General features: G+C 35.2%; 1 long non-coding RNA gene across 1 annotated transcript in view; it reads right to left on the bottom strand.

Annotated features, from left to right (window-relative positions):
* Window positions 1-16763, bottom strand: part of LOC138691218 (uncharacterized) — a 1067443-nt gene that overhangs the window by 105407 nt on the left and 945273 nt on the right. The gene's annotated exons all lie outside the window — the stretch shown is intronic.

Raw genomic sequence — 16763 nt, 5'->3', positions numbered from 1 at the left:
GGTACTTGCCCCGATACAATCTGTGAGCTTGTCTACTGTTCCCATTGGCTCATCCGTATTCGAAAATAAAGTCTGCTTATTCTGCTCTCGTGTACTCCTCCATTTCACTAGGACTGATCGACTGGACACTGCAACTTGTACACATACACTGCTGTCTACAGACGTGCATATCAGGACCGACCATGTCCGTTACACATTACGCTATCTGCATTGCTTTAGTGTAGTTTCCTGTCCCCACCCCTCAGACAGCGCACTGAATGGAATACTGTAAGTAGACAACGTAAACGTCAGATGAATACAGTATGTGTAAGATGTACAGATAAATACACATAAATAAGTTGTACAGATGAATAAAATTATTTCATTTCCACACAACTATTTTTGCTTGTAATTTTCGACTCTGTCATTTCCGGACCAGGGTTCCTTGTCTCTAATTGATACATGTGCCCTTCGCCATCATCCCTGAAATTCTGTAACATTACCTCGGAAACACCCTGTATATTGATACTAACAAAATCAAATTCAAGGTCATCAACAAAATTAGTATAATTTTCGGATTAGGACAGGATAGATCACACACATCAGAATTGAATTATTCCGAAGGCAAAAATCACATTAAAACATGACACTTACTAGTATACACAAATTCTGTACTAAATTTAATCAACATCACTGGAAAACAGAAATGAAATTTCAGGTAAATATGAAGTGTAGTTTTTAAAATAATGTAGTTTCTAAAATACAGAATTGTAACTGAAATGACGTGTCTAAGTACACAGAATAGAAGCAAAACACTTAAAATATTTCAGATGTATGTATGTTTAGTCACCAGTTCAAAGACTGGTTGGGACATTATAAGCGACACCAAACAAGGCATCACTTACGAGACAACTAAGTCAGGAGATAATGGGGTAGAGTGGTCAGTTTCTTTCCCCCCCATTGTATACATCGCTGACTCGTAACATAGTTCACTAATCAGATTATTTCAGATGGCTAATAATTTTAACTGCAATAACGCTGTATAAGAAACGAAAGCTGTGTTGGAAATAGTGGATGAAGAAAGAATCATATTGAAACAAAGAAGAAGAAAAGAAATTGGCTGGATCACTGGTTGAGGAGAAACTGTCTTCTTAAAGATGCACTGGAAGGAATGGTGAACGGGAGAAGGGTTCTGGGCAGAAGAAGCTATTAGATGATAGACGGCAGACGACATTAAGATATATGGATCATACGCGGAGACTAAGGAAATAGGAAAGACTGGAGAACACTGGCTTTGCGGTGAAAGACCTGCCCTTGGACAGAACACAATAAATAAATCAATTCTTTGTAACGTTACATAGCATACAGTTTAACATTTTCGGAATGTATTTGTGTATGAATCTTCTGTATCATTTTAGAATAGAATATAAGAATATTTTAAATTTATTATATATGATAATTAAAGTTTGATACACACTGTACCTCTACTATCCCTTCATAAACCGTTCCGTTCAGTTCTGTCTGCAGCATCTCCCTTATCTTAACTATCCGTACCGTGGACGTGTTCTCACTGTAGCAGAGTCTTCAATATTATACCCTATTCAAGCAGACTTGATTATCACTAATTTCAAAATGAAGTCTACAGTAAGCTTAATATTATGTGCTGTTATTGTGGGGAGGTGAATCGTTTAAAACGCAGATTTCGTTTAAATTATTGTCACTGTATCCGTTTTTGAAATCTTATAGCAATCGATTTTGCTAGGGATGTCAATTACTTTTTCGTCGTTGAATTCAGAAATGAATACACAGTAAAATAAAAGTACTATCAATTTCCACTAATTTTAAACATAAAAATAATACCGCATTTCTATCACGGAGAGGAGAAGAAATCAATGAAGGGATGGAAACAGTTTCATTTGGGCATGCAAACTACCAAACTATGTCCATACACGTTCCGTTCGTATCCATAGAAATTGATTTGGCAGAATAATGAATGGAAGGGTTACGCAACTGAACGTATGCGAAACGCGAAGTATACATTACGTAATCTTTCCATTTACATTCCGTATCTTTTCCATTAAAATGTGCTGTATTCACATTTACAGTCTATTTCAGTACATTCCAAAACGCGAATTTGTGCACGTCTCAAGATAAAAATATGTAGTCAAAGAACAAAATAGGTTCATGATATGTTAAAAAACGAAATACAAAAGGAGAATATTTTACTTAATTTAAAGAACTAACAGATGATACAACATTTTTACAGTATTTTCGAATGTTAAAATATTAAATTTTTTATTTATTTTCCAATATCGAAGAACAATTTCAGCGTCAAAATAAGACATTTGGAGAAGCTATAAGTGCCAAACAAACGCTATATAATCACTAAACCGCGGGAGTGCGGGCCCTTTACCGTCAAGTTAAGTATGACTGGAGCGTTCCGTGGCGAGTGTACTGAACTCTCAGGTAAGCAACTCACTGTGCAGGCTTCAGAAGTACAGGCTGGCGTATATGAATTGCATACATACAATAATCATACATTTCGTACTTATCTAATTGATGCGATGTCGACGGAATTTTGCAGTACGTGCGCCAGACAAGTTAAATGCACCATGTTGGAATACCGCTCTTTAAGTAGTTTTGCTGCCTTAATAATATGTGGAGCTGCATCAGTGACGAAAAGAAGTACATTATTATATTTAATCCTTTCCGGACATAAAAAGGCGCACAGCCTTATAAAAAACTTGGACAATAGTTGCATGGTTTACCTTTTTCAGTTTCTCTGAAGTTAGCACAATTTTTCCCCTACACAGTTCTCGGAAAGTATACGACCACCACATTTGCCACATATCTACCACTGACGTCTGTAGACTCATCAACTGAAACCCATATATTTTCTGATCATTCACGCTTTCTCGAATTTTGGCAATCGTATTCTGTTACGAAATTGGTAAATATTCTTTATGTATTGTTGCTTCTCCTGGAATATGTTGATTTGTGTATTTTTCCAGATATGATCTAAAGTGGGGATGTCCAAAGTTCTGAATGGAATGTCTGTGTGTACCAGGTTACATAAAACTATATTGAATTGTGATCCACTATTTGAACTCGATTGGTTTTTGTTTGAATTGCGTTCAACATTTTCCTTGTGAGCTTTACTATTACAGTGTCTTTCAAAATAGTACTTCTTAGTTCGTAATAATCTGAAATTACACACAACACATACAACACTTTCTCCTTCTACAATAACCTAAATATATCGCGTCCGAATTGTTCCACTAAATTATTTAGCATTGCACTTCGTGAACGAGTTGTTTTAGGCATTGTAATGTGTCATTTCAAATACGCAACTCTTCAGCATGACAGCTAAACACACTCTGAATATTTCGGGTTCGATGCACGGAACAGTACGGCGAAAGGCGAGAGAGACTTACGTCATACTCTATACCCGTCTGCATAGACAACTGCAATCGCCGTATTAGGGCCCGCACTCCCGCGGTCTAGTAATCACACATTGTTTTAAACAAAGATCGGAAACGTTTGTTAGTGCACACTGTCAAAACATGACCATACAAGTTCCGTAAACATTCCTCCGATACAATACTGAATGCAAATGGAAATCTCACTGAAGTTATACGTAACGTAAAGTTCATATATGCTCATTTAAATACCAGTAAATATTATTTACAGATAACTGATGTAACGTAAAAGGAAAGGTTACGTAATGTATAATGTGAATCGACCTTTGAACTGTGGAAACGTAACTTTTTGGTACGGAATGGAAAGGAAACGGAAGGGAAGTTTTACTTATAATGTGAATCAATCTTTATATAAAATCCCAAACATAAAAATAGCATGAACCTAAATAATGAAAAATATATAGTATTTAACAATGATCAGTATGTTATGTTAAATATAATACATAGCATTGCCTTCAAAGATACTGGTAAAAGTGTTTGGTTGACGGCATAATAATGAAATATTTTTACACGCTTAATATACTGAGCGTTTTCAGCTTAATTGTTAAAGTTACGATAATTGTAGGTATTTTGGATTAAACATTTTGAATTAGACAAAGAATCAGAGTCTGAAATATTGAACACTACACTTTTACAAGTAGTTTTCAAAATTATGTACCGCATATTATACTGTGTAATTATTTTAAATTTTTCATTATATCAAAATTCTCCCACTAAGAGCAAAACTCTGAATTAATTTAGACCTATATTATACACATGTTGAATCAATCTCTTAGCTCACTACACATGTAATCTGTAAGGGATGTCTCAAAGAATAAAATCAACACCTTAATTTACCCTACTTATGTGCGTTTATAAATTCAGCACTCTAAATAATAAATTATTTATGCATGCATAAAAATATATTTTATTACGAATTTAGGAAATTTGTAAATATTTAAAACATGAAATTTAATAATATATTTAGGGAGCGAATGTGCCAATATAGGGAGCCAAGATTTATTTATGCATGCATGAACTAATAATATAACAAAATACGACATCCAGTATTATAAAATTACGTACACGTACATCTACGGCATCAAAAAGAAAGAAATGGTAAGTTTGCAATTTAGTTTTATTTTTAATGAATGTTAAAATGCGTAACTTAAAAATACCTGTAATAAAATGTATAGTTACATATACTTGCTAATAAATGTTGATATTTCTCACTAAATGTTCCCCCATATAACTCACCTTACGTATTATGATATTCACCAAGCAAGACCTGTAACTGTTCTGACGTAAATACAGATCTGCTCTCAAGAGAAATAAGCAACGTAGATCGCGTTGCGATCGTACATGACTTCCTGTTATGTCAAGAGCGCTGGCGAAATATCTAAATAATCTAATTACTGTGTATTTGTAGGACATTACCTACATATAGGCCTAGTATTTTATTTCAGTATCGTTTTGTTATAAATAATTGACTCATTTTAGTTCTTAGTTACAATTATGAATGAAAAACATAAACCTCACACAAGTATTAGAACTTACTTGCTTGTCAGCATAGCGCAATGTAGCCACTTGGGGGGGGGGGGTAAAAAAAAACAAGAAAATAACATGGAGTTACACACTAAGGTCCGGAGATAAATATTTTTCCATGCCGAGATTCGAATACGAGTCCATTGTATCTGTAGTTAGTAATACTAACGATTACGTCTCAGAAGAAGGCTAATTATTATTTTAAGGGGAATATGAATGACCTATTCCACTAATGTTAAATTTGCTAGCTTCATGACTCATCTTCTCAAGAACTACGGCATGCAAATTAATTAAACTTTTGTAACTCATTTATAATATCCTTCTTATTCTATATCTCTAGTATGGTAGAGATAGCTCGTATATTTGAACTTAAATGCAAAAAAAAAAAAAAAAAAAAAAAAAAAAAAAAAAAAAAAAAAATTGAAGAAAAATATAAAAAGTACACAAGTGAAAAAATTTCATCCAAATTTTCAGTATATGCAGATCAATAAAAGTAGAGGATTAAGTTCATAAAGCATATAGCAGTAGCAGTAGCAGCAGCAGCAGGAGCAGTAGTATAGTAGTTTTATTTTGCCTGCCAGAGGTAAGGCCATAAGGGCATCTCATCCACTCAACAAGGTTTCAATAATATACATTAATTACAAAATTATGTGATAGATTACAAAACAACACAAAATAAGATACCTTAGAAATTACATAAAATATAATAGAAAATTACAAATAGTCAAGATTTCAATGTATTTATTTAAATCCACCACCAACAGAAGCAGGCTTCCAATTACAGGTGGCTTACAAAGATACAGACACAAAATACATAATAAGAAAAAAAAACAAAACGAACAACACAAACGAAAGAAAGAAAATACATAACGGTAATAGATGCTAGAATATAATATTGCAGTTAATATCGTGCCAAATGTCAATATAATGATGCAAAATTATTTAAAAACTAGAGTAAAAACATTGTAATACTCTTCTTCATAATTTAAATATCTAAGGAAATACAATTCTTTTTATATTGTGTGACATTTTTCAACTGTTAAACTGAAATCTAATTGAGAATCATAGTTTAAAGACAGAGAGTTGTAAGTATTACACATAACAAACAATGGAGAGTTCTTGAAGAAAACAGTTCTAGGAATGGGAATAACAAAATATCATGGTGGAAGTGAAATAATCCTGTAGATTTTCGGTACAAATAGTTAATTTTGTATAACAAAAAAGTGTCATACAATATTGGTAAAAAGTTCATAGTTTTCTCGGAAAGAAAACGTTTTCCCTCCAATTGTTTAACATCCTTTTACTCGGTAATTGTTGCTAGTAGGATCGGTTGCGGGGTTTACTCTCTTAGATCATAAAAAATCTGAAGATATATGTGCTGAACTCCAAATTTTTAACCTTAAATTATCAAAATATAAATAAGAACTGAAAGAACATATTGAACGTATGAATGAAGATAGATTCCCAAAATTCATTTAATTTTAATTAATTTTAAATTATATTCCTGTTGGAAGACGGAGTATAGATAGACCTTACAATAGATGGGAAGATTAGTTTCTCTCAGAAGGGACAGACCAAATGGCCCAAACCCTAATGATGGTGGTTGAAAATATACATTGGGTACAGTTTAAATAGTAGACAGAATGTATTACAATAGAATTACCAAGACATGATGGGAAAGCCAAGAAAGAAGAATGACAGGAAAATCCTACCAAAGAGGGAAGGAAAGGTCTAGTCCATAGGTGTAGAATACAGATCTCAGATCTAAATTAAGAAGAGGAACACTATTGCAGATTGTCAAATCTCTTATAGAAAAGACTGAAAAAAACAGTGTGAACATGTTACATGAAATGGATTCTGATCACTGGCATAAACATACAGTATTTTAGACTAAATAAACTTTTTGGGCCGTATTCATAGACATTCTTAGCGCGGGCTTCCGGTGGATGATCAGCGAACTAACGTTTTTCGCATTGATAAATCAGTATTAGCGATATGATATGAATCCTGTTCAAGTAATCACTCGATAGCCGGGGCTAGTTTAGCACGCTCGTAGCGCGGGCTAGCGAAATGTCTATGCATAGCACCCTTATGTTTTCAATCAATAAACTGCAAAATTTTGGTTTCTATTCAGTTGCCGAGTATATAATGATACAACATCTAATTACAGGCCTATTGGAAATAAGATGTGCAATGAATTGAATTTAATTTGAAGGGGGCACTACGACCCAGCACTGCGACCTCATTAGATCAATTGCGCTGACCCTCATTGCTCATTCCTATAACCACACCGGCTGACTAAACTAAATTTCTCTGATTACCCAAGTTTCTAGCAGGCACCCCCAATCGTACCTAGGCCAGCCTCCTCCGTGCGTCGCCAGCCGACGTCCTGAGAATGCTATGGAATGTTGATGGAATGGAGAAATGTTGAAGGTATGATGATATATCTCTAATAGGCCTCTGGGAAAACGGAAGAATGCCAACTGCAACCTTGTTACCACAATAATTATCATGATGGATTTTTACAATGAGAATTCCTTGGCCTGATTGGGAATGGAATCCGGACAATCTGCGTGACAGGCCGACCACTGAGCCACCGCAGGGGACAAAATAAGACCTAGTGGCTAGTTTCATTTGCCTTGGACACTTCAACTCCAATGGTATCTATTTTTCACCTTCAACGAAAAATGCATAACACTTAAAATGTTACTATTCTTCTTCATTAGTTTTATGTCTTTTTGAAAGTATCTATATCGTTGTAGTAGACTACTCCTCACATATATGTGGAGAAATACGAAACACGAACTTGGAATACTGAGTATGCGCAGGGCATTATACATCGAACTTGGAATACTAAGCATGCACAGTGAGACACGAATTGGGAACAAAGAGCATGCGCAGTTTGTAATAACAGAAACTCCGAATGCTGAGCATGCGCAATGTGTGAAAACTAAAACTTGGAATACTGAGCATGCGCAGTGCGTTATAACTCAATCTTGGAATAATGATATTCCGCAGTGCATTATAATTCGAACTTGGAATACTGAGGCTGCGCAGTGGGTTATAATTCGAACTTGGAATACTGAGGATGCGCAGTGGGTTATAATTCGAACTTGGAATACTGAGGATGCGCAGTGGGTTATAATTCGAACTTGGAATACTGAGGATGCGCAGTGGGTTATAATTCGAACTTGGAATACTGAGGATGCGCAGTGGGTTATAATTCGCTCTTGGAATACTGAGGAGCGCAGTGGGTTATAATTCGAACTCGGAATACTGAGGATGCGCAGTGGGTTATAATTCGAACTTGGAATACTGAGGATGCGCAGTGGGTTATAATTCGAACTTGAAAATACTGAGGATGCGCAGTGGGTTATAATTCGAATATGGAATAGTGATAATTAAAGATGAGGGGTTTGTGCGTGGCACGAAAAACACGTTGACTCGACAGGGAGCATAGGTGGACAGACAGGTGAACAACTACGACCAGTGCAACCAAAAGAAATGCAACTACACGCTATCCTTTTGCCTACTTGCCGTCTTATAACAACACGAAACGAACACAGGCCTTCATAGTCCAATCCATGCAGTGGTGAACGGGCGTAGTGAGCAGTAGTTACCTACAATGACGGAAACTAAGAAACAAAGGATGTGAAATTAAATACTTTGTTACGGAGATACAGCAGAGATATGTTGCGCATCCAAGCAAACACAATTGTATGTACAGTATATGAGTATGAAATTACAACATTATGTATGAAGTATTACGTAGAAAACATAAAGACAATATTGCACGCGCTTTAATGGTGGTGATTCCTTCTACATCAAAATCAGTGTCAAATGCCAAATCAGAATTTGCTAAGGATTTATGTGCGATGATGATTAAAGCAAATATTCCGTTCGAGGATTTTTGGAAAAATATACAAGCAGCGCGTTCCGAATCAGACAACTCTCCGTAAAGACTATGTATCTGATTGCTATGAAAACACATTGGGTTATATTAGAAGATCTGTCAACGGTAACAAAATCTGGGTGTCAATAGATGAAAAGACCGATGTAAGTGGCAGATTTGTGGCAAACGTAATTGTAGGTAGTATTAAGAGACGGTTCAGGTAAAATCTTTTTTATTGAGTGCCGAGGTTTTGGATAAAGTGAATCATAATTCTATTGAAGTCTTGTTTCATAATGCTGTATGTCTATTATGGCCTCTTGAGGTTAGATACGAAGACGTACTACTGTTTGTTACCGATGCTGCCCCTATATATTGAAAGTAGCAAATGGAATAAAAGAACGGCATAAGAACATTATTCACATAAGATGCCTTGCTCATAGTCTTCATAGACTGGCTGAGGAGATCCCGTTGAAGGAAGCTTTTCGCGGTTCAAAAACTGTTTGAGTGATCGACGACGACGTTTGACATTCGATAATTTAAGAATGTTAGTAGTGCAGTGCAATTCGGCTTGTGATGGCTCTGAAGCTATGGATGAATCATAAAGGTAAATTTCTTCTTCTAACTATACTAATGTTTCAACATATTCCTCATATTTGTATAATGTAATCTGCTATACCTTAACGGAGTGTTGCATTTGTCATTTCTAGGCTGTACTCTTCGCGTGGTTTGTTTAAGTCGGACGTCAACACAGGCACTGGGCATACAGCTGTATATGCACACGCAACCTACGACAAACCGCACAAATCTCTCATCTTTAGTGATAATGCACAGTGAGAGACAGCGACAGAGAGAGAGAGAAGGACTCGAACTGGGAACACTGAGCATGCGCAATGTGTCATTAGAGAAACTCGGAATGCTGAACATGCGCATTGTGTTAAAACTGGAAATTGGAACATAGAGATTGCGCAGTGCGTTATAACACGAACTTGGAAACTGAGCATGCGTAGTGCATTACTCAAACTTGGAATACTGAGCATGCGCAGCGCGTTATACATCGAACGTGGAATACTGATCATGCGCGGTAAGTTACAACTCGAACTTGGAATACTGAGCATGCGCAGTGCGCTATAACTCGAAATAGGAATACTGAGCATGCGCAGTAGGTTACAACACGAACGTGGAATAATGTGCATGCGTAGTGCATTATAACTCGAATTTGGAATACTGAGCATGTGCAGAGTGTTATAATTCGCTCTTGGAATACTGAGCATGCGCAGTGCGTTACAACTCAAACCTGGATTACTGAGCAAGCGCAGTGCGTTATAACTCGAACTGGGAATACTGAGCATGCGCAGTGCCTTATAACTCGAACTTGGATTACTGAGCATGCGCAGTGCGTTATAACTCGAACTTGGAATACTAAGCATGCGAAGTGCGTTAAATTAATTGAAATAAAGCACGCACGATTCATTACGATATTCTTACTCATTCATTTATGCACGTTTCAATAATTTTCAGTTGGATCGCACGCATTTTTTGATGTGTTGACATTATAGGTTATGTTTACTCTATCAGTACTTCCTTTATTTCTATTTTCGCAATTATGCATTATAATTAAGCATAAAGCTACGTATAACCTGTAAATACAATTTGTCTACACTTCAATTGTATTTATTCGTTTCTTACGGTACTCCAATCTGAAGTCTGAACACTTCGATATGTTACTAGAGCTAAACTAGCCCTGAGGTAGTTCCCTACGTACTCATACACCCTGCACATACGAAATAATTTCACTACCTTAGGCTTTTATTATGCTTTGCGTATAGTATCAAATACATCTCCACAAAAATAAATTCAACGGTTTTCACTTCATAAAATACCGAAACTACTTCAGCGCTAGTTTTCGGTAAAGTCAACGATGTATGCAATGGAAGGGAGGAATAAACTGGCTACCCTTCCCATTATCTCTAGGCTTAGTTGCTTTATGAGTGATACGTTATTGGCCTTCGGACACTTAACTAAACGACAGCTGTACTGCAATAAGGCAACTGCTAAGCAACTAGATGCACAAGGTTATGTTACCATGTCGAATGTGAAAGCACAATTATTCAAATTGCAGACCACTGCATTAATGTAAGATTAGACCTATTATGACTAGTCTCGTGATGTGAACTTGCCTTAGGTGCAGAAGTCATGTCCGGGAATGGAATCATAAACGTAAGTGTTGGGCTCTCAGTTTGAGCCACGTTCGAATCCATTGTTGTGTCTGTCATCATTGATGGTACGTAATCGAGCTCTGTGAATACATTGGGATTCAGGGGATGAATTCCTGTGCACTGAAATCCTTTTATTGCAATTTCAGCCCGTGAAACTCTTGCAAAAGCGTCACCTACAAGACTTGCTATTTCATACTCTATCCTTGCAGCGGGATTCTTTCTCATCCAGAGCCCACAAGCTTCTTAATATACATCTTTAAATGGCTTTATGAAAACATGATCAAGAAGCTGAAGCTAGTGGGTCGTATGTGGTGGAGTGCTTAACATATGAATATTCTGGTTTCGAGTATAGGTGATCACCTCCATGTCCTTATGGCTAACATGGGCATCTAAAATTAACAAAACGGGGTTTTGAACAAGAGGATTGGCATAGTGAGCAAAATGCTCCATCCATTTCAAGAACAATTGGGATGTCATCCATCCGTTGAGAGCATCAATTAGGAGTCTTTCATTCATGCGTTGTCGAGGAAATATGAAAAAGGTTGGAATGTACTGACCCCCAGCATTCATACAGAATAGTAAAGTAACACTTCTCCTTTCAGCCGAAGACAGTTTACACACTTGACAGTTCTGTTTCAGCGAAATAACTTTAGAATGTTTTTACACAGTAGTGACACTAGTTTCGTCACAGTTATAAATTTTATAGGGTGTGAATTCATATTTTTCCATTAGACTTGCAAGACTCTCAAAGAATCGATTAACTAGTGGCTTGTTAAACCCAATTGATCTATTAAGGCTTGTCGATTCAGGAGTTCGGAGAGACAAATTCGGGTACTGTTTCATGAAATCATAATAAATTGCTTACCAGAAGTCTTTTTGTCACGGTTGAATGGATGAGGAATTTTTAAGGCCTCAGCAAGTTGAAAAGCTAGATTCAAAAACTCTTTCTTTTGAGCGGTATTAATCTATCAGATAGACCTTTCACATGATCCAATAGAACACCTTCGAATTCAGCATTGAACGTGGGTTTAAAACGGCCAAGTGCAGGAGTGAATGTAATTTCCTTACCAATTTTTACGGCAGAAACACGATCAATCAACGCACTTTTGGGGATATTGTATATTTCAGTAGCTTTGCGGATAGAAAGTTGGCCTGTTAACACTTTCTCTACAGCCTGTTTCATAGACTCTGGATGCCATTTTCCTTTGGAAGGTCTACTTATCACTGGAGGCATTATGAATGTTCTATAAAAAATATTAAACAAACATAACTTACATGAAAGAATATTACCGGTACTGCAAGATCAAGATGTGACCGGTACTGGCTGAAACACAGCGATACATTTATAATATTTATTTTCTATAGCATCATTATGTTATGTAACATGAATCATGCACAAAAGTGATTCATAAATCATGACTGAATCGAATGAAACAAGATTTATAACGATACTTACCGAATTGCCTTGGTGTCAGTCAATTTAGATTTAGTCGATTCGCGCCACAGCAAAAAGAAAAGTCTTTCAATCGACTTTGTTAACAAATGGATGTAGATTTAAGTTTGAGTTATATAACGGTGATTATTGACCGTTAGAAGTAACGTATACTACGTTGCACGTCCTGCTAATTGTTGTCGGTATTTAAAAACACACACTGACCGGTACTGTATGCCGACCGGCGCTGCAAGACTTCCCCCATATACCGTCAAGTATACGACACGAACTGCTACATTACATAACATTTTAAGACGAAATCATGCTGTGTATGTTTAAGACTCTTTAAAATATATTTAATATTCGCAACTGGATTCCAAACCGAGAATCTTTCATCTAATGTAAAGCATGGTGACCAGTGTTGCCAAGTCAGCGGTTTTGTAGCTAAATCTGGTATTTTCAGGACTATGGTCAGCTACAGAATTTTACCGTCAGCGACTAGCTATTTATTTGGCGTTTTTTGATGATTTCGACAGAGGGAGATGATATTTTAAAGTATTTCTTTTCTGGAAAGATGTTATAATTGTTTTTATATGTACTAGCGGACAACAATGTTAATTAATGTCAAATGCAGAGGTTGAGAGGCTGTTTAGCAGATGCATATTATGAAAGATAAACACAGGAACAGGATGCGAAATCCCATGTAAATGCAACTTTGACCATTCGAGCAGGACTAAGAAGACTTTGAAAATGTTGCATTTATGTATTGCCCCAAGATGTACTTAAGGAAAGAAGTAACTTATATTATGCCTAATAATAATAATAATAATAATAATAATAATAATAATAATAATAATAATAATAATAGACTAATTATAATAATAGGCCTAATAATTAATAAATAATAATAATGATAATAATAATAATAATAATAATAATAATAATAATAATAATAATCTAAAAACAATATCTTATTACAAAAATATTTTCATAATAAACACGAAACGAATGTGATTTCTTCTGTTTAGGTACAATGGTGCGTCCACACCTGTGGAGTAGCGGTTAGCGCGTCTGACTACAAAACCCGGGCCCGGGTTCGAATCCCGGTTGAGAGAAGTTACCTGGTTGAAGTTTCTTCCGGAGTTTTCCCTCAACTCAATATGAGAAAATGCTGGGTAACTATTGGTGCTAGACCCTGGAATTATTTCACCGGCATTATCACGTTCATTTCATGCAGTCGCTAAATAACCTGAGATGTGAATACAGCGTCGTAAAATAACCCACTAAAAACAATGGGTGCATGCAAGTCGGGTAATGAAGAAGAATCATCTCGTGAGTTGCAGGGCTGTATATCATCCTTCCTGTACGAGGGTGAAGAAGATTTAGCATAGAACCTAGAACCTACAAAATAACACACACTTTCCATAACTTAGCCTATATTTATATAACATTCTCCAGTTCCTAAAACTGTATAGTTTGTATTTAAAATTTTTAAGTGATGTGTTAAGAAAAATCTGGAATTTTTTAACTAAAATTTAGCGTTTTTTTAGGCTTGTGCAGCGGTAAATGGAATTCTGAGTTGGCAACACTGATGGTGACCAATTTTGCAGCAGAAAATGAAGCTGTATGGCGTTTATGAAGCGATAGTGGAATGAAAATAATGGAGTAAATAATAATGCTCATAAGAAACATTATTTTTAAAACAAATTTTAGATGAAATTGCGGTATTGGAACTCTTATTCTTTTGGTTAGTAACAGCTGTTTGCGCTACAACTATGCCTGGTTCACAAAATTAAGACGTTGTTTAACAAAATCCCAGTTCGCCGAAAACGCAGCCAAGGACTGACAGAAAACACTATATTTCACCCGGATGTTATGACGCGTGAAGTAGATCCTAGGGGGCAAATGGTTCAAGCAAACCTAATCCCATGCTCGATTTACGGCGCGTTTTAGTACTATACATTCAAACCAGCTGCAATTTAACAGGAATTTAGTTTCGATGTTATTATAAACAGAGATATTTTCTTGTTTTGCACATTATAATTCAAAGTAGGCTGCAGCAACATGAATTACGTGAGTTGAAGAAAATTTATAGCTGTTAAATTTTACTTCCTTATATTGAGATTTCCTCACAGGCATTCTCAAAGCAAATTATCTGTAATTCTTCAGTTAAAATAATTGTGTCTAATATTTCCTTAAAGAATTAGAGAGAGCATAATACAAAAATAAGCAACATAAATTGTCCTAAGGAGTGTACTCAAAACTACTGTTTATATAATGTGAAGCATTTATAATGAACAAATGAGGAGCCCAGTATCAAAGACGGACATATTATTATTATTATTATTATTATTATTATTATTATTATTATTACTACTACTACTATCAGTTATCAGTTATCACTATCATCATTGCTATCTCTGTTTTTCTTTCTTTTTTCTCTTGTATTAGCTCGATGAGAGCTCTATAGTGTTCTTTTGACCCTGTTGACCCCTTAAAGCAATAACAATTATGCATGCAGATGACACTACTTTCCTATGTCCTTCCTCTGCTATAAATCAATTACATGCTCTCAACAACGACATTCTATCACAGATGGCTTTATGGTTTGAATCTAATGGTTTCTTGCTTAATCAAGAAAAAACTATCAACATAACTTTCAGCCTAACTTATCTAATAAATAAGGACAACAGACTCAACTACACAAAATTTCTAGGACTTTTTATAGACTCCAGTTTAACATGGGATAAGCACATCGAATACATATGCACAAAGCTATCAAGAGTTTTATATTTGTTAAAGAAATTAACGACTTGCGTTTCTCAAAATTATTTAAGATGTGCCTACTTTTCTTTCTTACAGTCGATAATCCGATATGCTCTAATTTTCTGGGGGAATGGAACCAAAATTGGAAGTACCTCGATTTTACAAAAGAAAGCCATTAGAATTTTATGTAAAGCAAACTATCAGGAACATTGTCGGCCACTTTTCAGACAATCACGGATTTTAACAAACATAAATTTGTGTATACGTATATGATCTAGTACTTTACACTCGACAAAATATCGACAATTACTCATTAGTGGCCAATATACATGATCATGAAATTAGAAATAGTGAAGAAATTAATATTCCATATTGTAGATTACACAAGAGCAACACAAACTTTTAAATTATGGGGATGAAACTATGTAATAAGCTCCCAAGTCAATATTATAAATTACCAATCAATAGCTTCAAAACTAGATTTTACAATTGGTTATTAAATAATCCTTTTTATTCTGTTGCTGAGTTTTTCAACGCAAATTTCTATGAAATTGTATTTTAATAAATAAGTTTAATTGCAAATTAGTTAGTTTTCTTTAATTTAAAAGTTTCAAATTATTTCATGTTTCATTGTATTATTCAAATTTTACTGTTTTTTATTAGTGTTTTTAAAAAAATGTATTTATATGTTTTCCAATGTATTCTGACGAAGCCTAAACCTGTATGTCTAATGGCCAAATAAATTGAATTGAACTGAATTGAATTTAATTTTTATTATTTTCACCACCGTCTGTATTTATTTTTTGTATTGATATGTGCTATCTGGTAGGATGGAAGAGAAGGCCTTATGGCCTTAATCCTGTCAGATTAAATAAATAAATAAAATAAATATATAAATAAATTAATACATATTTGGAATGATTTTAACAATCAAATAATTCAAATGAATTCATTCGATAGCTCTCGACATTAGTTGCTGGTCGCAAGGCACTCAAGGATACATTTTCATGCTTGTCATTTTAAAAGCGTGTTTTTTTCTTACCTTGAATACGGAAGCCTTTTGGTTTATTACGCAGAACAGAAATCATTCGAATGATTTTCTTAATATTTAGAATGATTTTAACAGCATAATAATTCGAATTCATTCATTCGATTATTTGCCGACACTAAACCTGCAGCAAGTATATTCTATTATCCATGTGCTAAATACGATAAATGTTCATCTTCCCTCTTGCTTAAAAAAGTCCCTTGTGCAGACACTTGTATTTCCCTATTTTGACTATGCTGATATTTTACTGACTGACCTTTCCAGCGACAACAAAACGAAACTTCAACGTGCTCATAATTTGTGTGTACGTTTTGTATGCAATGTTCGTAAATATGATCATATTACTCCATCCCTGGAAACAATAGATTGGCTTAAACTAGATAAGAAAAGACATTTACATTTATTTCTCCTTCTCTTCGAAATCTTG

The sequence above is a fragment of the Periplaneta americana genome, chromosome 16 (assembly GCF_040183065.1).
Source record: "Periplaneta americana isolate PAMFEO1 chromosome 16, P.americana_PAMFEO1_priV1, whole genome shotgun sequence".
Taxonomy (NCBI): Eukaryota; Metazoa; Arthropoda; class Insecta; order Blattodea; family Blattidae; genus Periplaneta; species Periplaneta americana.
Note: the sequence above shows the minus strand (reverse complement) of the source record. Positions and strands in the feature narration are given on the sequence as shown.